General features: G+C 46.2%; 1 long non-coding RNA gene and 1 other non-coding gene across 2 annotated transcripts; one reads left to right on the top strand and one right to left on the bottom strand.

Moving 5' to 3' along the window:
- Positions 1–341: 341 nt before the first annotated feature.
- On the bottom strand, positions 342–26,518 carry LOC138421812 (uncharacterized). Its single transcript, XR_011249643.1, has 2 exons — positions 26,361–26,518; positions 342–818 (listed from the first exon to the last, which is right to left on the bottom strand). It is a non-coding gene; the product is annotated as an uncharacterized lncRNA (long non-coding RNA).
- On the top strand, positions 11,182–11,253 carry TRNAC-ACA (transfer RNA cysteine (anticodon ACA)). The gene has a single exon. It is a non-coding gene; the product is annotated as a tRNA-Cys (tRNA).

The raw sequence follows: 26,518 nt of genomic DNA, 5'->3' as shown, positions 1-26,518 counted from the left end.
ATAAACAACAAAGTCCTATTGTATAGCACAGGGAACTATATTCAATATTCTGTGATAAACCGTAATGGAAAAGAATGTGAAAAAGAATAGATATGTATCTATATTTATGTATAACTGGGTCACTTTGCTATACAGTGGTAATACAACATTTTAATTCACCTATACACCCATACATCAGTAAAAAATAAGTACTGACTTTAGAGTATATTAAGACAAAATACAACAAGGGTCTCAAATCCATGATTTCTTGAACATTATTACTTGGGGTAAGGCTAAATTAAGTTTTAAGGTTAAAAAATGTAGGTCATGTCAATAAAAATATTATTTTAATGAATATATTATTTTACTTAATATGTTTGTTCATCTTTATTTACATATGATTTATCTTACCTGGCTACAAAAAATAGCAAGGTCTAGGAAACTACATTAAGGTGTTAATTTCTTTCAGAGTTTTTATGCACACCTGGGAGGCGTAATTCGTTGTCATCCTTGAAATTCCCACCTTGAAAGGCGGGCCTGGGCAGAGACGCGCAAACGGAGGGGGAACCCCACTGGGGGCGTATGGGAGACCACACTAAACGTACTGTTTCTCAGCGTCTATCCGAGCATCTTCCTGACGGGGGTCTGCAAGCACCCAAGGTGAGAGGCCAAGGCGTGGTGTTGTCCCTTTTCAGCCAGGAGAGGGCGTAAGTCTGCGAGCAACCTGCGGGGGCAGTGGGAGAAGCCCCCTCCTCACGCACCAGGGCGAGGAGCAGATCCCACCTGCTAAATGACAGACTGTGTTTTCAAGTCACTTGCTGAGGTCATCCAGTCCAATCCTAGGGAGACAGAACATACTTTAGAAAAAGCTCTCCATTTCCGAAAAGAAGAGGATTTCCCCCACCTTCTCCAAGGCAGAGGATACCGAGAGAGGGGCGGAAACAAAGATGGACCAAGTTAAATAGAGCAAGGCCTTTTAATTCGCCTGCACTTCAGTTTGGGACTCTCCGGCACTTGGCACTTTTCCGGGCTGCCTGCAATGGGGCCCTTCAGCACTCCTCCCATGCAAGTGTGGGAGGACACATGGGTGGGAGTGGAACGGGGGTGGGGGACAGGCGAGCGGCCTCCTAGACTCGAAGACTTCGGAGGATTAGGACAGTGATGGGTGTCTTCTGCAGGGAACGCGGCCAGCCCCCACCCCCACCTCCCCCAAGCCCGGGGTCCAGCCTTCACCAGCTACCCCAGAGCCCAGCTTCTCGGTGGGTGCGTCTCAGTTCACGACTCTGGACATTTAGGGGGGCTGGCGAGGGCTTGGCAGGGCTGGTCCCCACCAACTGCCACCTTGCTGGGGGAGGGCAGAACAGCAGGTGGGTCCCGCAGGAAGGCACAGTTTGCCTATGTTGGCATCTGGCAGCATCACGCTGCAGCTTCCACGATATAAATACAGGCAGCGAAAATAGCTAATCCCAGATAACAGCAGTGTAATCACCCAGCGCCCGGCCTGGAATCCCAGAGAATTTGGAGGGAGCAGCTGCAGGGGCTGCCCCCTTCACAGCCCACTGCCCCTGGGTGGCCCGGGCTGAGAGTGTAGGCCAGCAGAAGCTGGGGGGCGGGGAGCAACTGGAGGACAGAGGCCTGATGAAAAACACCTCTAATCGCCGCTCTGCCTGGGGAGAGATGGTTTTTCTAGAAGGACCATGAGAATTCTGAGCTTGCAGCAGTGTGAACCTGGTCTCCCAGCATTAGCTGAGACATGTGATGATATACATGGAATCATCTAGGTTTGCTTTTTTTTTAAAATTCTGGGTATTATTATCAGCACTGGTGTCACTATGATCCTCCAATCTGGAAGGTCAGGGCCTCTCCCGTGTCCCTCCCACAGTCCTGAGAGCCAGGGTGGTCGGTCTGTGGCTGGCAACCCCAGGCTCTTGAACTCGGTTCTGACACCCTGGCTGCCTGAGGGTTTACCACTGAGGTTCCGAACCGTGCGGCCACTGCTCCTATGGAGACCACCAACCAACCACCTGGGAGAAGTAGCTGGGCTTGTCCTCAGCCGTTCTGCTCAAACAGCACACTGAATTAGGGCAGGCTGGGATGACGCCAGCGGCTCAGGCCTCCCCTGTCCTGTTTACTGCGCTCCTTGACTCTCTGGTTGGTGGACAAGCCATCCTCAGCCACCAGTCCCGTCTGTCCGCACACTTCTCTGTGCTTCGTTCTGGCTTCCCAGGTTGCTTCTGAAGGGCGCTGGATACCTGTCCCTTCTGAGCGTCGTGAGGTGCTTTCTTGCCCGATGCAGCTGCAGACAGAGCCCGAGACCCTGGAGTCGGCTCGGCCTGGGCCGTTGTGGATGGACAGTGATGGGCGAGGCCACAGAGAGGCTCAAAAGTAGGGTGAGGGCTGGGCCTCAAAGGTACATGTTGGTGAGCACCCAAGCCATTTGATTCCTTATGAAAGTGTCATGGGGCTTCCCTGCTGGGTCAGTCAGTAAGGAGCCTCAGGAGAATGCAGGAGACTGCCTGCAATGCAGGAAATCCAGGTTCGATACCTGGGTCAGGAAGATCCGCTGGAGAAGGAAATGGCAAGCCAGCCCAGTATTCCTGCCTGGGGAATCCCATGGACAGAGGAGCCTGGCAGACTACAGTAAGCATCATTACTACCCTCTGTCTATCCAAAAAGAGGAGAGAGGAACAGTCCAGAGCAAACCAGAAAGAACGGGAAATAGAATCATTTGTCATCTCTGTACAATCCAGGGCTGACAGAGAACCAGACTCCTCCGTCTGACGGGGTTGTGAGAGGCTGTTCTCTGATGCTCTTGATTGGAGAACTCAACTTATTACAAACAATGCTATGTTCATTTGGAGTTTCGTGACCCTTTATCACACAGGCTTTCTTATAGTCACTGCAGAAGGAAGTCACTGTGTTCTTTCCCTGGAATACTATCATAAAGACCAGCCGCAAGTGTCTCGGTGAAGAGCAGACCCCGAGCTGTGCAAGTGTGTGATCCTCCGGCTCAAGATAGCAAGTAGAGTAGACGGAAGGTTTGCCTGCCTCAGAGGCCCCAGGCCCATGTGAGGTGGAGACCTTTGAAAGAAGGGCCTGTGAGGCTGAAAGGCCACCACAGCAAGCTCAGCCACCAAGATCAAATTTGAAGAGTAGTTAATGACATGGGGAAATGTTTACAATTTTATACTAAGTGGGAAAAGTGCATATTATATGATCTCAACTATGTAAAAATACACATGTAAAAAGGTAAAAGAGCCACTCAGCTAAATATGTTCTGTGCTTTTTGTTGGCTTAATCAAATTATAATTTTTTTCTTCTATCACACGAACCCATCATGCTGTGGGTTTCTCCCAGTTTCTTTCCTTTCTAAAGAAAAAGCACTGGGCCTGTCATCTGTGCATTAAAGAAACCCATGATTTCCTGGCTATGATTGCTTTGGTTAAGGCTGAAAAAAAGTTTTTAAGTTAAAAAATAGAGTCAAATTAAAATATTAAACAAAATTAAATTAAAATATTAAAAATAATATTTTGCCTAGTTGTGGCAAACAACTGATGTTTAGGAAACTCTACATAAGGTATTAATTTTTAAAAAGAAAAAAAATTTTAAATATGTACCAATGTCTGACTTGGTGAGAGATAATCCATTTCCACTCCTGAGATTCCTGCTCTCAAAGAGGGACAGACAGAAAAAATGAGAGAGATGGACAGAGCTCCACAATAAGCGTAGAAGGTCAGAGGCCCCTAAACAGGGGGTAACACTCAATTCCCTCTTCAACCGTGGATAAATCCATGAGGCTCCAGCTAGAGTCCCTGCCTGGTCCAGTCAGCCTCAACCTCGGTCCCACATTGCACATCCACTACAGCCCTTGGGAACAGCCCCCGGAAGACTGACATCAAAGATGACCCTTGAGGGACTTCCCTGGTGGCCTAGGGGTTGGGATTCTGGGCTTTCACTGTGGTGGTCCAGGTTTATTCTCTGGTCAAGGAAGATCCCACAAGCTGCGTCATACAGCCAAAACAAGTCGACACTTGAGATCATAACTATAGTGCATCCTAACTATATCTAAATCTCTTGCTCCTCATCAAAAAGGTTTTTCTTTACATACTGAGCAGAAAACAAACCTCCAAATAACAATAGGATAAAGGGAAATGCCATTTGTTGAACACATATGATGCACCAAAAAGCATACTAGAGACAGGTTGCACTTTACTTAATGTCGCCCTCACAACTAAGAGATGGATTTTAGACCGTCTATTTCACAGGAGAAAACTGAGCCTCACAGAGGTTAGAAGACTTGTCCAAGGTCATCCAGATAACAGTGGTCAAGCAAAGACTCAGATCTGTTGAATCTGACACCCAAGCCCAAGGTCTTCGCGACAAACTATACTGCTCCTTGCCTCTGGAAAGACTTACCTATATACAAAAGGCAATGAGGGGGTAAGAGGAGGAAGGGAACATGAGCTGAGGTTGACAAGATTCCAGGTGACTGATAACCTTTCTCCCCAGATATTTCAGCACTGGGAAGACACATGAACTCCGAAAAAGAAAGAGGAGGGAAAGAAGCAAAGGCTCAAAAGGAAAGGCATGGGGCAGCACAGTGCAGTCAGCTTCCCGGCTGCTTTTGCTGGGTGACTGCCTGCTGGCCAGGATGTAAATGTGGGTTTCACTGCACAAGACACCAACAGGCCCAGGTCTTCCGTCTCTGCCAGACGGCAACTCCAGCTGTAATCTAATCACACCCCTCAGAGCCCCAGCCAGCAATCTCTTTCCCTCACCCTGTCACAAATGCCATCACAGTGCATCACAGACTCCCCTCACACGCGCAGCCCGGCGGAACACTGGGACCCATCTAGGCCACACATCCACAGTTGGGCAGGGCCAGCCCTGCTTCTGCACGGCGCACCAAGGCCAAAATAAGAGTGAGACCCAGAGAGGCCCCTGCAGCTGGCAGACCTGGCTGGCTGAGTGAGGTCACGACACAGAGGCTTGCTCTCAGCTGAGGTTCCTTGCTGTTGCACGCTGTGGATCTCCTCATGAAAAGTTACTAGGGATAAAAATGAAAGAAAAAAAAAAATCCACGCATGCTTCCAGAAATACAATTATTTTTTCAAAGGTGTGAAGAAACATTTAGTAAAACGCATCTGATGATCCAGATTTAAGATTTGACTGCTGTAATGAACTGCATATCCCTAACTGATCTGATGCTTGGGAAGTCACAGAAGGGCCTGCCTGCGCAAACTGCGTGGGCACCACCACCCCTGGCTTGGGATCAGCGTGGGCCCATCTTCCAGAAGAGTTCAGAGACCACTGAAAATCTCAGGGTGAAGATCAAGGCAAACTGGACTTCAGCACTTTTCATTTGTATTGGATCCCATGTTTCCATGTAGCTTATCTCATTTGTTCCCTCAGTAATCTGTGAGCCTGCTATTATTATCTTTTTTTTTTTTTTTTTGGCTGCAGCATGCAGCTTTCAGGATCTTAGCTCCTGGACCAGGGACAGAACCTGGGCCCTCAGCAGTAAGGGCACCGAGTCCTAACCACTGGGCTGCCAGGGAATCCCCTTATTGTCTTCTTGTAACTGAAGAGGAAAGGAAAGCCCAGGGCCCCATGGTCCCACAGCTACTCTGTAGCAGAGCTCAGACTGCAGCTAAAATCTGGAGGCGTGAACGCTCATTCCCGGTTATAGCGAACTAGGTTATAGCGAACTGGGTTGTTCAGACCACCTGCCATTCTGCTAAGGACAAATGGCAAAGCTGCGGAACAAGCACATTCTTAATTGAGCAAATGGGAGGAATTCATGAGTTTTTGGAAATATATAAAGAAGAAGAATATGGCAAAGCTCTGCTGTTATGTTCCCTGGCACATTTAAAATTAGAAGATTATTAATAGACTCAAAGGCAGTAACAAAATTACCCTGCCCTTCTTCTTGGTAAATGTCAAGCCATAACTATTATTTTTATTATGACTATTAGTCCTAAATAGCGATGGCTTTGCCTCAGGAGTAAGGCTTTATCACTAAAGCATGCAAAGGTAGAATAAACAGAAAGAAAAATCGATATGTACTTGTTTTAGAAGTGGTTTCATTGTAAGAATTTTGTCTGCCAGGATATCTTTTGAGAAAGGAAAGGGGTAAATCCAGTGAAATATATTGTCACCTTACACTGTTATTATTTGTAAATATTTGTTTGTGTGTGTGTTCAGTCATGTCTGACTCTTTGCGACTCCATGAACTGGGTCTCACCAGGCCCTTCTGTCTCTGGAATTTTCCAGGCAAGAATACTGGGTTACCAATTCCTATTCCAGGGGATCTTCCTAACTCAGGGATTGAACCTGTGTCTCTTCCATCTCCTGCATTGGCAGGCAGATTCTTTATCATGGCGGCACCTGGAAAGTCCATAAACATCTGTTTATGCTTTTAATAAAGCTGGTAATTATTCAAAGTGAAAAAATAAAAAACCCACACACAAAAAAAACCTGCTTAAAGACATCAGACAGCTAACAAAATAATGAAGAATTACCAGCCAGGACACCAAGGAGGAAGGCAGCAGTGAGTCCATTCTTTGAGTTGCTTTAAGGCCTGGGGGCATTTGCTAATTCTGCAAGTAGTGGCTGAGTGGCACTTCTGACATCCTCAACGGGAAAGGAGGGCAGAAATGGAATCTGAGACCTGCCAAGAGTAGGACTGGGGCTAGCTTTGGACTGGAACTACAAAGGGATGCTCTCTCCAAGTAAGTGTGAATCAGAAGTAGACAGGCAATTGCAGAGAAGACAACTTGGCATTAAGTATTCCAAAGCTCTGAAATTAGATTTAAGTAATCCTGGATTGTTGGTGCCCCAGGAGCCCGGGAGAAGTGGACAGAAACCTTCTTAGAAGGAAAATAACTTCATTGGCGGTCTCAAGTTGATTATGCAAGCAATTTTGCAAAAACAATGCCCCAAAGCACAATAAAAAATACTAAGGCAAAAGGGATATAAAGCAGTATTGAAAAAAACAAAAACACAGAAAAATCAACACTCAACAGAGACAGACCCACAGAAATTCTAGATATCGTCATTGCCAGAGACTTTAACATAATTGTGCTACCACATTCTAGGAAATAAAAGAGGTAAAAGATAAGACAGAATTTTGACAGAGAACTGGACACTATAAAAAAAAAAAAACAGATGCATCAGAATTGGAAAATATAATAACTAAAGGTAACAACTCAAAGGATAGTTTTAGTCTAACAAAACGGTGAACTACGTTAGGTCAGAAGAAACTATCAGAAAAGAGTAAGAAAGACAGATGGACGGCAATACAGAAGACAGGGCGAGAGATGTAAACGACAGTGAGATCCAACATGTGTGTTATTAAGGGCCCGGGGAGGAGAGAGAGGGAAATGTCAGGAGCAATGTTTGAAGAGATAACAGCTGAGAATTTTCCAAAAGTGATGAAAGACATCATCATACCACAAATTCAAGAAGGCCTTGCAAATCCCAAGCATGATAAATAAAAAGAGACCCACACTTTGGACACTGTTTTAAAAGACTGCTGAAAACCAAGGATGAAGAGAAAATCTTAAAAGAAGCTAGAGGGAGGGAAAAGATGGATTACCTAAAAAAGGAGCAGGAATCATGCAGTCAGCTGACAGCAACAGTGGAAACAAGAGGGTGATGAGACCGCATCTTCAGCCGGCCAAAAGAACTTATGCCCCCTGACTGCAAGTCCGGTTCTTATTCTATGCTGCCAGCCAACTTTCATTCCTTACTGGCTTCTAGGGCTCAACAAACCTGAGTCCAGACGCTAGCCATTAGATGTCAAGTCTTTGCTAGTTTTCTGTACAATGCAGAAGAGAAAGATTTAATAGAAAATGTATACCAAGCACCTGGTATTTAGTAGCTCAACAAAAGTGAATTCTTGCTCCCTCATTTTATTTCTTCCTCCCTGAGACTCTGATATCCCCTCAAATAAACATCATTGACAAATACTTTTCCCCCTTCTCGGGTTTATTCTTGTGCAGTTCAAGTCCTAGTGATTTGCTGAACCATGGTTCTATTACACAGATTTAAGTTTTCTGGGGAAATTGTGGGCTTTATCCCGTCTCACCATCCTGACTGGTTCCTTCTTCTTGAGCTCTCCTTCTCGGTCCTGTATTTGGATCATTCGATTATAGCCCCTCTAAGGCAGAACTCGCCAGCCTGGCCACCCTACCTCCTGCCTGCCACGCCTATGAGGTGACTCTTCTTTTCTGCAGTGATGCATCAGATACTTGACTGCATTAAGGTTGGAGTGCAGCTATATGTTAGAAGACCAGAAGTTCGAACTTGACCACAGCAAAGCTAGAGCTCCAGGGAGACAGTAGCTCCTCGCTCGATCATTTGATCGTAGGTCACCAGCTAACACTTGGTGAGAACCTGTCTCGGATCAGGCAGCGTATAGAGCGTGGCCAACACAGAAGCAGGACATGGCACCCACCCCTAAGACACTCCTGGTCTGTGGAGGAACAAACTGTTTCAACAAGTACCAAAATAAGGTGTGATGGAGTTACAAGGAGGAGGAAACTAACTTGAACAAAGAAAAGACTAGTCCCGAGCCCTCTTCTCTCTCTACACTCTCCCTGCTTAATCTCCTCGATTGCCACGGCTTTAAATACCATAGGTACATTGAAGTGAAGTAAAGTGAAGTCGCTCAGTCGTGTCCGACTCTTTGCGACCCCGTGGACTGTAGCCCACCAGACTCCTCCGTCCATGGGATTCTCCAGGCAAGAATCCTGGAGTGGGTTGCCATTTCCTCCTCCAGGGGACCTTCCCGACCCAGGGATCCAACCCAGGTCTCCCGCATTGCAGGCAGACGCTTTAACCTCTGCACCGCCAGGGAAGCATTGATGGGCTCCAAATCACACCCAGCCCAGATCAATCCACTGCCTTCTAGAGGCCTGGATGTCTACAAAAATCTAAAAAGTAACAGATCTAAAGAGAACTATTGAATATCTGCCTCGTATCCCATACCTCACTCTCAAACACATACACTCACAAACCTGATTTTCCTCAAGTCTTCCCCACCCCAGGAGATGTTGCTAGTTACCTAAGCCAGGCACCGAGGTACTGAGGTGTTATCCTCAGCTCTCTCTCCTTTATTGCCCACAGACCCTATCGGCACCACACTGGGCTCTACTTCCAAAACGATCTTGTTGATGAGTTTGAGTCTGTGAGTTCATTTTCTTCCATCAGTAACCTTTCTTCCTAAATGCAGGAACTTTGTTTTTCTTTTCCTTTCTATGTGATTTATTTTTACTACTGTATCTCAGCTCGTGGAGCAGTGACTGTCACTGAACAGGTTTTTGATACATCTATGTTACCAGCTAAGAATGTCAGGGAAGGTGTCGGTGGGGAGAGGCTGGATAATATTTCAGCTGCGTATTAAGTGTTTACCTACTGGAGAAGGAGGAAGGGAACACCCAAAAGAGGGACTAGTTCAAACAAAGAGAGAGAAGCAATAAAAAGGGCGGAGTCCCTGATGGCTCAAGTGGTAAAGAATCCACGTGCAGCGCAGAGACACGAGAGACCCAGGTTTGATCCCTGGGTCGGGAAGATCCCCTGGAGGAGGAAATGGCAACCCACTCCAGTGTCATTGCCTGGAAAATCCCATGGCCAGAGGAGCCTGGTGGGCTACAGTCCGTGGGGTCGCAAGATCGGACACAGCTGTGCACACGCATCGTCAACAGCCAAGACTCAGAGGTCCAGAGCGCTGTGTTCAAATCGCAGCTCAGCCCCTAGCTCTGTAATCTTTTGAAAAGTAGCTTCTTGATCTGAGAAAAATGGAACTACTGCTACTACATTCTTAGGGCTGTGTAAAGAATTACATGAGAATGGGCAAAGCAACAGAATGGGCAATTACATAGAATTACTATGTGTATGAAATAAATGGTAGTTTTATTAATATGAATTCATTAGAACTACACGTGTATAATGAGTAACCATTTTTTAATCACTTGATGTGGCTAGAATATGGGATGCACGAGAAATTTCTGGAAAATGTGACTAGATAGGTTGGAGTCAGAACACCTGAGGTCAGGGGACCCTCAAAATCATGTAGCATCAGCGGCCAAGTGACCACAGCTCTGCAGATTGTTCTGTCACTCAAAGGGGATCGGCATACTGTAGTCTGAATGCCTTGGTGCAGGCTGTATAGCAGTCAGCTAATGCAGGTAATTCTCAGCTCTGACACAGGTATATTATCCATCTATGGCTGCATAACAAATTATCCCAAATCCTGGCAACTTAGAAAATAATGAACATTTATTCCTTCATACAATTTTGGTGAGTTAGAAATACAGGAACAACTTAGCTGGGTGTTCTGGCTTGGGAGTCTTTCAGGAAGCTATATCAGCTGCAGCCGTCTGAAGGCTTGACTGGGGCTGAAACACTCACTTTCAGCACTGTTCAGCTGGCTGGCAAGTTCAAGCTGGCTGTTGGTAGAAGGCCTTAATCACTTGCTGCAGAGACCACAGGGCTGCTTGAGCACCCTCGAAATGTGGCAGCTAGCTTCCCCCAGAGCAAGTGATCCAACAGAGAGACAGGATAAAGTCACAATGTCTTTCACGACCTAGCATAGCAGATCATACACAGCCATTTCTAATTCCTTACTGGTCACCAGGTCAGCCTTACTCATTGTGGAGAGGGCTGGGGGCCTTAGTTCTTCCCCACTTGGCCTCTTATCTTTCCAGAATGCCAGGAAGTGAGGATCACTGAGGGCCACCTGGGGAACCAGCTACCACAGTTGGCCAGAGCAGAGATGAATTTTTCCTCCCTTCCTAATGGATGGAACCAAATAACTAGGCTGAAAGAGAAAGTACAAAAATATAAAGCAGAACAGGAATGCTAAATGGATAAAGTAATAATAATAGGATAATAATAATAATACGTATCATTTACTGTTTCCCTCATACTAGGCAAAGGCCAAGATCCTTCCATGCTGTTACCAGGGTTGACGAACTATGGCCTGTGGGTCAAATCTGGCCCACAGCTGGACATGTGAATAGTATCTTAATGGAACTCAGCCACACCCACTCAAATATGCACTGGTTATGGCTGCCTTCACCTACAACAGCAGCTGAGCAATTGTAACAGAACATTACGGTCTGCAGAGCCAAGAATATTTACCACCTGGCTCTGTCAACCTGTGCTCTCTTTTATTAAAAATCCTTAAAAACCCCTAGTTCCCTGGTGGCTCAGATGGTAAAGCGTCTGCCTACAATGCAGGAGACCTGGGTTCGATCCCTGGGTTGGGAAGATCCCCTAGAGAAGGTAATGGCAACCCACTCCAGTACTCTTGCCTGGAAAATCCCACGGACGGAGGAGCCTGGTAGGCTATAGTCCATGGGGTTCCAAAAGAGTCAGACACGACTGAGCAACTTCACTTTCAAAAACCCCTAAGGTTAAAAAAATTATTTAGAAATTAAAAATCCCATGAGGTAAGTGATATTACTTTCCTCATTTTATAAATGAAGAAACTAATAAGATCAGATAAATTAAGTGGCTTGCTCAAGATGTTATTTACTGTAAAGTTCCTATAAGGGAGCCCAACCTCAGGGTCTAGATTATGCTGGGCTAGGAATCAGAAATGCTGGCTATTCTGAAGAGCTACGTGACTGAGCAGTTACTTAATGTCTTGCTCCTCATTTTTCTCTGCTAATGATTGGTTTTTAAATGTCTGTTCAACCACTTTAGGGAAAGTCAAAGGATAAATATAAAAGGCGAATGAAAAAATGGCAAACACTTCAACAAAAGTAATTAGTAGTCTTAGCATGTGATGCTAAGGCTTACAAAGAGAAAGAGCTCTGGGAGGAACTCCTAGAGAAAGAGCTCAGTTACCCCTGAAAAACAGACCACCTAAATCGTAATGACTGAAGGCAATGATTTATTACTGTTCCTGACTCTGTAGGCTGGCTAAGTGGTTCCTCTGCTGGTTCCCCCTGAATTCATTTATGTATCTGCTTTCAACCAGAGCAGCAGTTCTCAACCAGGAGTGATCTTTCCACCCACCCAAGAGACACCTGGATATGTCTCGAGACATTGTTGGTAGGTATTAGTTTCATTTAGTGGGTAGAGGCTGGGGAGGCTGAAAAACATCCTATAGTACCCAGGAACCACATATCCATAGTCCTGAGGTTGAGAAACCCAAGCTAGAGAGTCACCTGAGCCAGGTAATTCAAGATGCCCTCACTCACGTGCCTGGCATTGGTGCTGGCAGTCAGCTAGGGGCCTCAGCTCTCTCTTCTCGTCCCCCAGGAGGCTAGCCCAACCTCCTACCATCATAGGCTCAGGGCAGAGTCCCAAAAGGGCAAGGGTGGAAACTGCAAGGCCTCTTGAGATCTGAACTCTGGAAATCATCCAAGGTTGCCTCCATCACACTCAACTGGCCAAAACAAGTCACAAGGTCAGCCCAAATTCTAGGCAGCAGGAGAAAAGATTCTACCTCTGCTGGGGAGAAGCAGCAGGGTCACAGTCAAAGGGATGTGTATACCAGGCTGGGAAGAATCTATGACTATTACCTAATCTACTACAAGAAATAAGATTCAAGATCTTTCACCTTGAGCCCCACAGCTCAGGGGGCAGCTCTAAGCCAGAGGTTCTCAAAGTGTGGTCTCCGGACCTGCAGCATGAACGTCACTTGAGAACTTGTTGGAAACACAAACTCTCAGGTCCTGTCCAATCCAAGTGAACCAGAAACACAGGAATAGTGACCAGCAATCTGGTGTTAACAAGCCCTCCAGGTGATACTTCTGCTCATTCAAGTTTAAGAATTCCCAGCCCAAAAGGAGCGAACAGTTCAGATGTCCGTACCAAGCCCAAGAAACTGGCTTGAAGGAGGCCAAAGTACCCCTCCCTGCTCCATCGCACCGCTCCCTCATCTCCGGTCATTCACCCGAACACAAAACTCTCTTCTTCATAAAGGAATTTGGTAGAAATAGTCTTGACACTCCTGACAAAATCATGTCAGCCGTCAAGGGGACAGGAATGTGAGCAGCTAGGACTGCTTGACAGAGTCTGCAGGCCAGGCATGAAGTAAGCCAGGAAGGCAGCAAGCCCTTTTTGGGAGCAGGAGCAGAAGAACCAGAGGACTCTTTTATTTATTTCTTTATTTTGTTACTCAAAATAATAGTGAAAGGGAAAGTTTGCATTGAATAAAATATTTTTAAGGCTTAAAAAAAAATTCTAGCAGAGCCCATTTAGAGGTGTTTTTGTTTGTTTGTTTTTTTATCCTCAGCGTAGAACTTAACTTTGCATCACTGATAAAGAAACAAAACAACAGGGAATTTCCTGGTGGTCCAGTGGTTAGGAGTTCAAACCTCCACTGCAGGGAGCACTAGTTTGATCCCTGGTTAGGAAACTAGATCCCGCATGCCACATGGCTCTGACCAAAAGAAAAAGAAACAGAATGGTAAATATCATGATATTGTTTATATGTGGAAAAAGAAGTGAGTTTATTCACAAAACAGAAATAGATCCACGGACATAGAAATAAACTTATGGTTACCAAAGGTTACCCTGCTATATATAAAACAGATCACCTACAAGAATCTACTGTACAGCCAGGGAATGCTACTCAATATTTTGTAATAACCCATAAGGGAAAAGAATTTTTAAAAGAATATATATATGTATATATACATATATATATATAACTGAGTCACACTGCTGTACACCAGAAACAACATCTCAAATCAATTATACTTCAATTAAAAATAAAACAATGTATAATTTTTTTAAAAAGCCGAATGAGACAATACTGCTAGCTGAAAATCACGCAGAGGGCAGTAAGAACACCTGCCTTTCAACCCCACTATGTTCTGCAACGCTTAGGCAAAACCAGATAAAGTTAAGTTCCCAAGCTCCCCTTGAGTCCCATCTGATGACTACCCCCTGGTTATTTGCTTTTGTTTATTCTAGAAATTAGTGGAATAATTTGTGACCTGCCTGAATACTGCCAGCCAAGTGCTAGGCAGGGGAACACGAGATTCTGCACTGTCCCCATGCACCAGGGAGCCTCAGGCTGGAGGGGTCACTGCGAGAAGAGGGCCTAGGACTCAGAGCCTTTCCCACCTCCCTCCCACCACACACAGGGGCCAGCTCCTGATGGAGGAGCAAGATGTGAGACCCCTGACAGTGTCCATTCAATCCCAGTCAAGGTGAACTCTCCCAGATTCTAGATAAACCCCATGAGCCAACAAAAGGACCCATCTTTGCTTAGCACAAAAAATGGCTCAGCAGCCTAGGATATTCACCATCTCCAAGTCAGGGACTAAATGCAGGACTCCAGAGTCTCCTGAAGGGCACACATTAGGGAGAGGAGAAGGTCAGAGGACTTTACTGGCATTAATATAGGTCTTTCTGAAAATTGACTGGATCTTAGCATTGTAGAGGCAGCTTCCCACAGTGGTGAAGCCCTCTCACTGGAGTTATGCCTGCAAGAGCTCAGTCACTAACAGCCAATCGCTAGGGGATTTAGGAACTAGACAGAGAATTTAAACACAGCAGTTTCCAAACAGGAACCACCATGAAGACAGGAAGACTCTCCTACATTCAGCCTTTCTATTTTAGGAACTGGGATTCTGCATAAAAAGATCATTTGCAATAAAGGTTCCACTGTTTTAAAGCAAAACTTTGAGAACAACTGAACTGGAAGACGGGCAAGGTTCCTTCCAACTTTCAGACACCTGAATTTGGGTATTAAGTATCTAGGTGCCCAGAATATAGTCAATAATACCTAAACTATAATCACTCTCCCTATAATAATCTCTAACATATGGATATAAATTACCATTATAGCATAAACAACCCAGCACAACACTGACTTCCCCTTCCACTGAAAACATTAAGTTCATCCTGCTTGGCTTGAACAGGGGTGGCAGGGTGTTTCATTATTTACCTTTTCCTCTTCTTCGCTATGAGAAAATGGTGATGACATCTTTTTGGCCAGATGGAACTGATGCGAGATTTATGGAGCAGCTGAGAACTGTCAGAGCCAGGCCAGGCCAATCCCGCAAGACAATGACTGTGGCCTTTTCATCAAGGAGCATGTTACTTTCTGGAATCTACTAACACAAGAGGTTCGTATCTACCCAGTCATCAGCAAGATTATCCCAACACCCCACCAGCTGCTGCCACCCAATCCGGAGGCCTCCGCTTCTGCTCTTGAGGGACAGCATGTGAGCACGCAGGGGTATCACCCCTCACCCACCATCACACCACCCCACCCCCGCCCCGTCCGGCACCCACCACCCTCCCAGAGTGGGAAACCTCATCCAATGCCTTCTCGGTTACAGAGATTTTAAAAATTAGTCACACAGAGGAGGGCGGGAAGAGAGTGGAGGTTTCCTGAAGGAATCAGTAACAAGATCTGGGCTGTTTCACCTCGAGGTCACGACAGCTCAGACTGTCCCTGAGTTAGCACTGAGTGGTCAAGAATAAAATCACCCTCTGCAAACCCTCTGCGGACTCGTCCACCATCTACTAATACTTTGTACAAAGAGCTTCCTTGAGGAGAGGCCTCCAGCAGAGGGGCCTCCCCATTCATGGAGCATTTCGTTTTGGAGATTTTGATCCTTCTCTCACCACCAGCCTCAGAAGATGGCCCCAGTGCCTGCCCACCCATTATCAGAAAGGAGGAAAGGGTAGAATTGGAGGCTAAAGTCCAGCATTGGTATGAAAGAGGGGTTCAGATGAGCTTCCCATCCTTGTCTTGTACAGACACACACCGGGACCCCTACGGCCTTGGTGACTGCACGTCCTACTCTGCACTGGACAGTCCCAGTTTGTCTCTCCTACTGTCCCAGGATTGCTACTGATATTACTGCCTTTCTCTCTCAAAAGCCCCTGTTTGGACAATAACCTAGATAGTCTCTCTATCCCTGGCCTGGTCACCCTTATGCTTTTCAGTAAGATTTTTTAAAAATGGAGGGCTATCTGGAAAGCCCTAGATACCCCTGCAAGTCAAGAGATGTGGGGATTAAAAAAAGAGAAAGAAACAAAGAGATAAAATAAATTAAAAAAAAAACAACACAAAAAACAGCAATGTTCATTGTAACAGGCAAACATGGAAACAACCCAACTGTCCATCAGTAGAAAATGGTCTAATCAATCCAGGCTGGTAATATGGAATCAATTTAAAAGAAAAAGGTGGATCTGTATATACTAACAAGGGATGCTCTCCAGGCAGTTTGATAAGAGAAAAATAGCAAACGGTTGATCATTGCAACATGAATGATCCAGTTTTCTTTTCTTTGTAACTATGAGTGTAGATGTACAAAAGACCTAGAACACTGTCTAACAGGAATATAATGTGAGCCAGTATGTAATTTTAAATTTTCTAGACCCATATTTTTACAAAGTGAAATTTATTTTATAGAACCCAGTGTATCCAAAGTACGATGTAAATCAACGTAAAATATACTTAACTTTATTTATTTCGTACTAAATTCTCAAACTTGTGCTTACAGCAGTCTCAATTCTTACAAGCCACATTTCAAGGGCTCAGAAGTCACATGTGGCTTATGGCTATGGTAATAAGATAGCTCAAGGCTAGAAGGATGCACACCAGGTAACAAGTTATCTCCGGAGAGGAAAGCGGAATTAGAAAAATGGAGTGATTTGTAGAGGATTTTGAAACTTTCTACAACATATTCAATACCTCAGTTCAGTTCAGTCACTCAGTCATGTCCAACTCTTCGCTACCCCATGGACTGCAGCATGCCAGGCTTCCCGGTCCATCACTGACTCCTGGAACGTGCTCAAACTCATGTCCATTGAGTCTGTGATGCCATCCAAGCATCTCATCCTCTGTTGTCCCCTTCTCCTCCTGCCTTCAATCTTTCCCAGAATCAGGGTCTTTTCTGATGAGTCAGGTGGCCAAAGTATTGGAGCTTCAGCTTCAGTATCAGTCCTTCCAATGAATATTCAGGACTGATTTCCTTTAGGATGGACTGGTTTGATCTCCTTTCAGTCTAAGGGACTCTCAAGAGTCTTCTCCAACACCACAGTTCAAAAGCATCAACTCTTCGGCGCCCAGCTTTCTTTATAGTCCAACTCCCACATGACAACTGGAAAAAACCATAGCTTTGACTAGACAGACAGACCTTTGTTGGCAAAGTAATGTCTCTGCTTTTCAATATGCTATCTAGGATGGTCATAGCTTTTTTTCCAAGGAGCAAGCGTCTTTTAATTTCAAGGCTGCAGTCATCATCTGCAGTGATTTTGGAGCTTACATAAGTTTACAAAACAAGAACTGGAAAAAATTTTAAAGCAGCCAGAACATGAGATGTGAAACTAATAAAATCTATTAATGAGGTATGAAGAAACAGTATTAAAATCAATCCATCAGTCAAAGACTGTTTCCATTTTTAAAAAAGTTTGACCCCCAGCAGCCTCAGGGACCATGGGGCTGCACTAGCCTGCCCAGTAAGTCAGCTTCCTCAGTGCCCACTTGGCTGCTCCTCCATCTAGAAATGGGGAGCCACGGTGCCTCCCTGAGGAGTCTGTCACATTGGAGGAACAGCACGGTGCTCTCAAATACTCAGGCTGAAGCTCTGTCAAAGAGCCAACAGGCAAACCAGTGCCACCAAAATAGCCTAGAGTGTTTGTTTTAAAATGTAGAGTCTTGAGCCCCACAAAACAGGAGTTTCTGAGGCAGAGCCCAAGAACTCCAGGGGATTCCTAAGCCCAAGTAGGACACAAAAGGATAAATTTTTCTTCGAGCCGGATTTCCACGGCCAGGTTCCTAGCTAAAATCTGATTCCACCTAGACTATACTGCCAAGACCTAGTGGAAGACAGGAAACCCACTCAAATTTACCCTGCCCCACCCTGGAGGAAGACGATCTTCCACTGTATGTCCTGAAAGATGCTTAAAGGCCTCACAACTTAAACACAGGCCACCTCTTGGTATAGACTACCTTGTCCAGAATTAGCCCTGCTTCTAAGTCTCCAAATCAGAGCAAGCTGAGGCTGAGGGGTGTGTGCCTGCCCTCGGCCCCTGGGCCTGCCGTGGGAATGCAAAAGGTGTTTCTTTCCACTTCCGCCACCCAAGTGATGACACTGGGACATCTGGGTGAAAGGTTCTCCCTTAAGGTGAGATCTATCTACGTGGTTTTTGTTGCTATTGTTGTTGTAATTGATTTACTTAATTGGAGGCTCATTACAATATTGTGGTGGTTTTTGCCACCCATCGACATGAATCAGCTATGGGTGTACGTGCGTCCCACCGTCCTGAACCCCTCTCCTACCTTCCTGCCCATCCCATCCCTCAGGCTTGTCCCAGAGCACCAGCTTTGGGTGCCCTGCTTCACGCATGGAACTTGCACTGGTCATCTATTTTACATATAGTAACATACATGTTTCAATGTTTTTCTCTCATACTGTCCCAACCTCCTCTTCTCCCACATAGTCCAAAAGTCGTTTCTTTACATCTGTCTCTTTTGCTGTCTTGCATAGGGTCCTCATTACCGTCTTCTTTTTAAACATACCAAAGGTGCAATTCACTATTAAAAGGGGTGGCGGGGGCCCCGAGGCAATTTCTTCAAAGGTATATTCTTAACAGTGAAAAATTATTGCTTCCATGTGTATAACATCTTTCTCCTAAAACTCAATAACTAGAAATTGACGGGAGGTGTCAATTGAGGTGTGATCATCCTCACTGTACAGAAAAAAAAAAAAAAAAGACAGGAGGCTGAGCGGGTTTAGGGCGGTAGGTGTGGAGGGAGAAAGTAACCTTTCCACTCTCTGTTTAGTCTTGGAATGGCGACCTCGAGAAGCCAGTGAGGGCCAGATTATGTGCTGGGCTCCCCTACCCCGCCCCCTTCACACAGAATAGCTCCCTCGGACATAAAACGATTCACTGCCTACTTCACCCCCACTCAGCCACATTTAACTGATTAAAAGGCCCTCTCACCATCGTTAAACAAGCAGATGAACGTTTTCATCAAAGCTAAATGCCCTTTAATAATCTGATGCCCACTCTCCTTCCGTGACACCTGGCCCCTGTCCGTCTCCGCGTAGATGACAGGGAGAGAGTCTTCCTTCTCCCCTCGCCCACAACAGATCTCTTCACACTTGCAAACTCCTTTCCCTGGAAGTTTCTCCCCGCCCCGGCCCACCCCACCGCCATCTCCACCTCCATCGTCACCCTCTCTCTTCTCTCTTGATCCCTCTTTTCTCGTTCAATCTCCCTCCCTCTCTCTTCCGCTTCTACAGGAAAAGCAACCAGCAGCGCGGGCAGCCGGCAGAAGGAAGAGCCGCAGGCGAGCCCTTGTCGGGGCGGCCTCCGAAAGCCAGGGCCAGGTGAGACGCAGGAGACCCCGGAGCGCCGAGGACGCCGAGAGCGGGGCGCGGGCGGCGCCGCGGGGGCCGTCTGCCCACAGGGTCTCGCGGTTTCGGGAAAACCTCTCTGTGCTGCTCTGCCTACTGCTCTTCAGAGGGAGAAGAGCCTCTTTGACCTGTGGAGCGCTGAACCGCGGAAACCGAGAAGATCCGGCACTCCAGGCCCAGGCCCCGTTCTCCTGGAAACCCCCTGCCCGCCACGATGCTGCTGGGGCCTGGACACCTCCAACCGTTCCGCCGCTGCTCAAACTCTGGCCACGTTAATTTCACCCAAGCCTTTCCCTTCTGCTGATCCGACCCCCCCATATGGAACAACAACAGCAACCCCTGAGTTGCCTCCCCTGAATCCTCCCTGGAGGGAGACGTAAATAAGCAGGTAAACCCGACCAGGGCGCGCTGAAATTCTGAATCCCAACCGCAAACAGATCCCCTTCCTAGGCAGGAGGGGCTGCGCACGCGCGTGGAGTTGCGCTCAAGTCACTGCGCATTGGATTTCCAATGCTCAATCTGAAAGTATTTGTTGTACACCCACAACCTGCTTGGAAGTGTGTTAAAACGTATTCTCTGCCTTCAAATACCTGAAGACAAGGTCATGCAGAGACTTAATAAAATGACAAGGAGTGCCCAGAGGCAAAAGGTTACTCTTACTCTGCACAATTATTTTACCGTGGTACTATGGTTTTATAGTTCAAGCAACAAAATGATTTCTCACACCTCCTCTGCTCCTCACCCCTATATTCCCCAAGCTCCACTCTAACCTACAACCCCTACGAACACTCCTCTAAAAAAACACCTTTTTTTTAAGAGGAGGGTGCGGTGGTGCTAAAAGAGAAAATATTAAGGCCCTCCAGCCACTTTATTTTGGAACTCTGGAGGGAGGGGGCGATGATCTAACATTGGAGCCAAAATGACCAGTCCAGGAGGAAGGCCTGAAATCATCTTGGGTAACTTTCCCATAGTAGGCCTTTCAGCTCTTTCTCCCTTAACACCTTGTATTCTTCACTCTGGGATAACCCTGTCACCAATACTACTACTAAGAATCACTGTTTATTGTTTTTTTGTTCAGTCACTCAGTTGTGTCTGACTCTTTGCGACCCACGGACTGCAGGATACCAGGCCTCCCTGTCCCTCACTGTCTCCTGGAGTTTGCTCAAGTTCATGCATTGAATCAGCAATGCTGCTTATTAAGTACCTACTACCAAGCAAACAGTAGGCTAAATCATTTTGCTTGAATAAAGTTCTGGTTATCTATAACTGCCTAACAACAACAAAAAAAATCCCCAAACTTAGTGGTATGAAAACAACCATTTTATTATAGTCACTGCTTCTTTGAGTTAGGAGTTTGGACAGGACATAGCAGGGAGGGCCTGCCTCTGCTCTGTGAGGTCTGGGACCTTAGTTATGAAAACTGGAGCAGCTAGGTGCTGGAGTCATGCGGCAAGATCATCATTCACAGGTCTGGCTCCTGGAGTCACTGTGAAGTGGGTTCATGCAGCACTGCCAATCAGCAGCTTTCACATGGTCTCCTCCCAAGGCTGCAGCTTCCTCACAGTGTGGTGGCCTCAGAGGAGTCAGACTTCTTACCTGGCTCCAAAAGCAGATGCTCCAGCAAACAGCAAAACAAAAGCTACGTGGCTTTTTCTGATCTTACCACAGAAGTCATGTGGCGCCACTTTTAGAGTATTTTACTGGTTACATTGATTGAAGCAGTGACAAACCTGCCCACATTCAAAGGGAAATAACCACCCTCCCAGCCAACCCCATGGGAGAAATGTCAGAGAATCTTTGTTTTATGACACTATCCTCTTTAATTCCCAAACAATAATCTTTTGAGGAAGCATGAGTATTATTCCCATTTTACAGATGGGAACATTGAGGTTCAGGGAAGCTAAAGAATCCAAACACCTGTACTCCGAAGCCTGAGCTCCAAATCATACCCCAAAGACTCACTGCCTGGCATTTATGATGCCTTCCCTTGCTCTGGATGCTCCCCAAAACCATCCCCAGCCCAAATTCCAGGACCCTCCTTTCCTCGCCTCTTTCTGTTGGTTTACTTGCTCTGAATTTCCATCTGTCCTGGAAGTAGCCAATGATACTTCCACTTCCATCCCATCTTCACCAGCTCTAGGACCCAAGATAGAAATTTCAAGGAAGGCAGCCCCCCAGATTTGACCAGTCTGTGATATCAGCTACTTATGGCTCCTCGTGGTCTGCTAGGCCAGAAGAGGGATGGCCTTTGTCCTGTGGAATCCCCACTGCCTCAGGGCAGCTGCTGTGGTGGGCTAAAGCCCCATCATTCACTCAGCCATTGGCCCATGGCCAGCCCTAACTGGGAAACAAAACCCCACCAGTATTAGAGTATCCCCTTTATATATTATTCTATCATGTGCCTTAAAATTAAAAAAATGAAGGCTTTAGGAAGACAAAAGGGAAAATGGTAAAAATATTTGTAGCATAGGATAAAATTACAAAGGGATACTAGCTAATATAAAGAGCTCATAAAAATCAATAAGTAAAAACTAAGATCTCAATAGATAAATAGAAGATGTAAATAGGTGGTACATTTTTAAATGAAAAATACAAATGGATTACAAACATTTGAAAATAATTTAAAAGAATTATAGTCTGCTGTTTTCACCTCATATATTTACAAAGATTCATAAAATGAAAATTCACAAGTTGCTTTCCAGAAGGCTTATACACAATTATATTCATGTGTAACCCAGGTTCCAAGGGGAGAGCAGCTGTTCCTGAGTTCCTCTTGAGGAGAGCTGTTCCTCTCCTGAGGAGAGGCGAGGCAAGGATTGGGACCTTAAAGAGGGACAGGATGTCTCATCTAATCTCTACATTTACATGGTCTGTGTTTTAGAAACTCACGCAACTTAAATTATTCCACTTAAACTGCTATATAAAGATTTGATCCACCACTATTTATTTTAAAAAAAAGATACATAATAGTGAATTCAGCCCTCTCCTTCAAATCCAATGAGTTTTATTGGAGTCTCCCCTATCTAATGAATGACTAAATATTCTTAGAAAAAGCAATGCTCTAGCAACCATAAGGAAAATAAGCAGAATCAAGCATATGTTATGTATCCAAGGAGTTTACCATGGATGGCAGAGCTGGTTGCTCAGAACCCAAAAAGATACTAAGCCACAGATACTGCACACATATAAATCAGCAGTGCTACTACTTCAAGGTCAGAAGCATGTCACTAGGCCAGAGCCAAAAATAGATGTTGTGGCATTAAGAGAGTAAAAATGCAAATCACAAACTGGGAGATGATATTCGCAATAAGTAAATATCCACCAAGAGGTTTTTATCCACATATGTAAAGAACGCCCACAAATCAAGAAAAAGACAAAGGATTTAAACAATCACTTCACGAAAGAAGATGTTAGAAAATCCAATGAACATCTGAAAAGTTGCTCAGTTTCATTAGTCAGTAGGAAAAGCAAATAAAACCACACTGAGACACTCCTACACTGCAAACAGAATGGCTTAAATTTAAAACAGATAATACCAAGTGTTGACAAAAATGTGGCGCAACTGTAATTCTCAAACACTGCCAGCATGAGTGTAAGCTGGTACAATTGTAAATCAGCAAACTGTTGAGTAGAATCTACTAAAACTGAATTTATGAGTATCCTATGGGCCAGCAATTGCACTCAGAAATACGCCCAACAGAAATGTATATGTGTTCAACAAAAGACATGTATGAGGGTGTCCATGGTAGCACTCACTAGTCATAACAGTCAAAAACTGTAAGCAAGAGAGAAAAGGTCTAAAAAAGAATGAAATATTTCCATTTCCAACAACATGGAGGGACCTAGGGATTACTATACTAAACGAAGTAAGTCAGAGAGGCAAATATATGATACCACTTATACGTGGGGTCTAAAACATAATACAAGTGAGCTTATTTATGAAACAGAAGCCAATTCACAGACATGGAAAACAGGCTATGGTTACCAATGGGAAAAGAGTGGGCGGGATAAATTAGGGGTATGGGATTAACAGATATAGTACCATATATAAAGCAGATAAACAAGGATTTACTGTAGAGCACAAGGACCTACGTTTGGTATCTTGTAATGATCTATAATGGAGAACCATTTTTTAAAAAAGAACATATACATATATATCCAAATCACTTTGCTATACAACTGAAACTGACACCATACTATACATCAACTATATTTCAATTAAAAGAGAGGGGGGCGCGAAATGGGGGGGGCACTTCCCCGGTAGTCCAGTGGTAAAGAATCCACCATGCAATGCAGAGGATATGGGTTCAATCCCCGGTCAGGAAACTAAGGTCCCATATGCCTCTGAGCACCTAAGCCCACCTGTTGCAACTACTGAAGCCGGAGTGCTCCAGAGCCCATGCGCTACACCTGCCGAGCCCACACGCCACAACCTGAGAGTCTGTGCGCTGGCAACAACAGATTCCGCATGACGCAAGAAAGATCCTGCAAGCTGCAATTAAGATCTGACACAGCCAAATAAATAAAACTTTTTTAAAGAGAGAGAGAGGGAGAATGGGTCAATAGTAGTAGATTCATACAACAAAGTGTTAAACAGACATTCAATGAGCTAACTACAACTACAAACAGTGTAGACGCATCCCCCAAACATACATTGAGTAAAAACTGGCCAGACACAAAGAGTATATGTACTACATAGTTAGCTATATGTGACATTCAAAAACAGGCAAAACTAACCTATGTTGCTAGAAGTCAGAACAGTAATTATCATGTGGGAAAATGGAAGGGGCTTACTGGTCATGTCCCATTTCTTGAATTGGGTTCTAGTTACACAGCTACGTTCAGTTTGTGAAAATTCACAGGGCAGTTTACTTTTGTGCGCTCCTGTGTGATGCTGGAATAAAAAGTTTCCAAAAACTGGGACACCTGCAAAGCCACACACATGCTCAGTGAGGGGTAGCATGCATATTGCTGGACTGGATTAGGGCTTAGGACACCCCAGGGTTTGTCATAGGAAGAAAGCTCACTTTCTTACCCCAAAGAGTGTCTTCCAAAGTCACTGCTCACTAAGTCACTGCTCAGGACCCAGGAACCGGCTGAGGCCTGTCCCCAGCGCTGCCCAGTCCCACAGCCCCTCTCGCCACTTCTTATGGATGAGAAATACAGCTTCCCCTTAAGAAAACTGCCTAAAGTTTCTGGAAGAAGATGGCCACATCCAGGAAGAGAGCAGTGTACTGAGGATCCCCACCTGATCGACTTGGCAGGTCTCACCACTCTCAATTCTAAATGTCCCAACTTTCCCACCTCTCATCCCACACATACCTGTTAGAAGAAAAGAAACAAAGCACCCCCGATTCCCTCTGCAGAAAGTTCATTCAGAACAGCTTTTGGTGAAGGCCCCTGCCTGGGGGCATGGGGGAAGCAGCCCTCTCCCCGCCCCACCCCCCATCCAGGAGGACCAGCTCCAGGTCAACCCCATGAATAACTAGGTCACCGTGTAACTCAAATGACCAAGAGATGGGGGCACTGGGCCACGGGTTCAGGGTGCAGTTCACATTCTGCTGGTTTCAACACAGCCAGCGACCCACCCTGCAAGAATGTACAGCTAGTCTCCCCTCCACTGCCACCAACAAAATGTGTAATAATCAATTTGGTATTTTTTAATTACACATAAAATAAAATGGAAAGGCCCACCAGGAACAGGAAAACCCAGACAAGGCCTTAAAGAACGGGAAGATTCAGAAATGCCTGCTCCTCTCCGTGAGAGAGAAAGGCGATGTTTCCCCTACACAAGTTCCCCCACAATAATTTTTATTTGGATAAATAAATCCTGGTAAGTGAGAACCCAAATTTCCCCAAGGCCTGTATTTCTCCCCTGGATGTGTTTGGTAGGTGGTCCTTCCTCAGCAGTTGGGATAATCCTGACGATCCTGGGCAAGCTGGAAGGCAGCAAGTCTGTAAGGAAGCCAAGAAGTAATCCCCGCGCCCCCCCCCCCACTTCCCCGCTCCCCACTCGCCGCTCCCCCGCCAGACTCCCAGGGTAAGAAAGAAACCTTGTAAGGAATCATGAGACTGGAAATTAAGGGAGGCTGGATTTCACATTATCTAGATGGTTGGTGAGTGTGCGCATCCTTAAGGGGACGAAAGGTATTTGTTATTTTTATTGGATTATTTTTCTTAAAAAAAAAACACGCCAGAAACAACCGCCTTTGATACAGAAAGAGAAAAATGAGGAGATTCGGGTAAACGGGCTTAGAGGGTCAGGGCCCACCGGCAGGTCATCACACCTAAAAACACTTCTCCGACAAGCCTCGCCTGCACATCTCCGCGCAGGGTTCACCGCCGGAGGGGAAAAGCCGAGAGCGGTCCCAGGGCCTTTGCGAAGGCTAGAAGACCAGCCAACCTGGGTGGCCTCTTTCTTCTGCGCCCTGTCCTCAGACCCGGCTGCAGGCTGGGGAGGCGCCGCCGCCAGAGGCTAGAACCGCGGCCGGATTGGAGGTCCCACCCACGCTCGGGGGCTTGAGGGGCTCGCGCCTGTCCCCTCGCGAGCCGCCCGGAGGCCGCAGGCTGCGGGGCGAAAGGCAGCCTGGCGCGCGGCAGGACCGTCCTGAAGCCCCGGCGGCCTCCTCCAAGTGACAAAGCCGATTTTCCTCCGGACGCGGGCAAGCAGGGTTGCCCACGAGCCGCCAAAGCGCTGCTCTCAACAACTGTTTTCGTGGTTAGAAAAGGAAAAAGAAATCACCCCCACCCTCGCGAGTAATAGGCACCCCAAGGCGTCCCCCAGACGGGTCGGTTTCAGCCTGTCCGTTTCGTCCTGGGCCCGAGTTCTAGCCCCCGCTTTCCCGGCACCTTCACCCCGGCCCCCGCCTCTTCTCCCCACCCTCCCAGACCCCGAAGGGGCGGCGGGGCCTGGCCGAGGGCGCTGCGCGTGACCCCGAGCGGAAGGGCCCCAGTCTGGGTCCTAATGCGGGTGGCGTCTCCCTTGACAGGCGGCGTTTGGGGACAACAGCGGGGACGGGAGATAAGGTGACATACCAGAGCAGATTTGGTGCGCGCGCTGATACTCCTCTCCCGACAGGAAACGCGGAGCTATTTAAAAGACCCTATCGATTACTTTATCTTTCCCGGAGGAAAGCTTCTTGCCGAGAGACAAAAGATGTTCCCTACCTAGAGATACAAGGCCACAGCCCTCC

The sequence above is a fragment of the Ovis canadensis genome, chromosome 16 (genome assembly GCF_042477335.2).
Source record: "Ovis canadensis isolate MfBH-ARS-UI-01 breed Bighorn chromosome 16, ARS-UI_OviCan_v2, whole genome shotgun sequence".
NCBI classification, from domain to species: domain Eukaryota; kingdom Metazoa; phylum Chordata; class Mammalia; order Artiodactyla; family Bovidae; genus Ovis; species Ovis canadensis.
The sequence above is the reverse complement of the archived record's forward strand: the minus strand, read 5'-3'. Positions and strand labels throughout refer to the sequence as shown.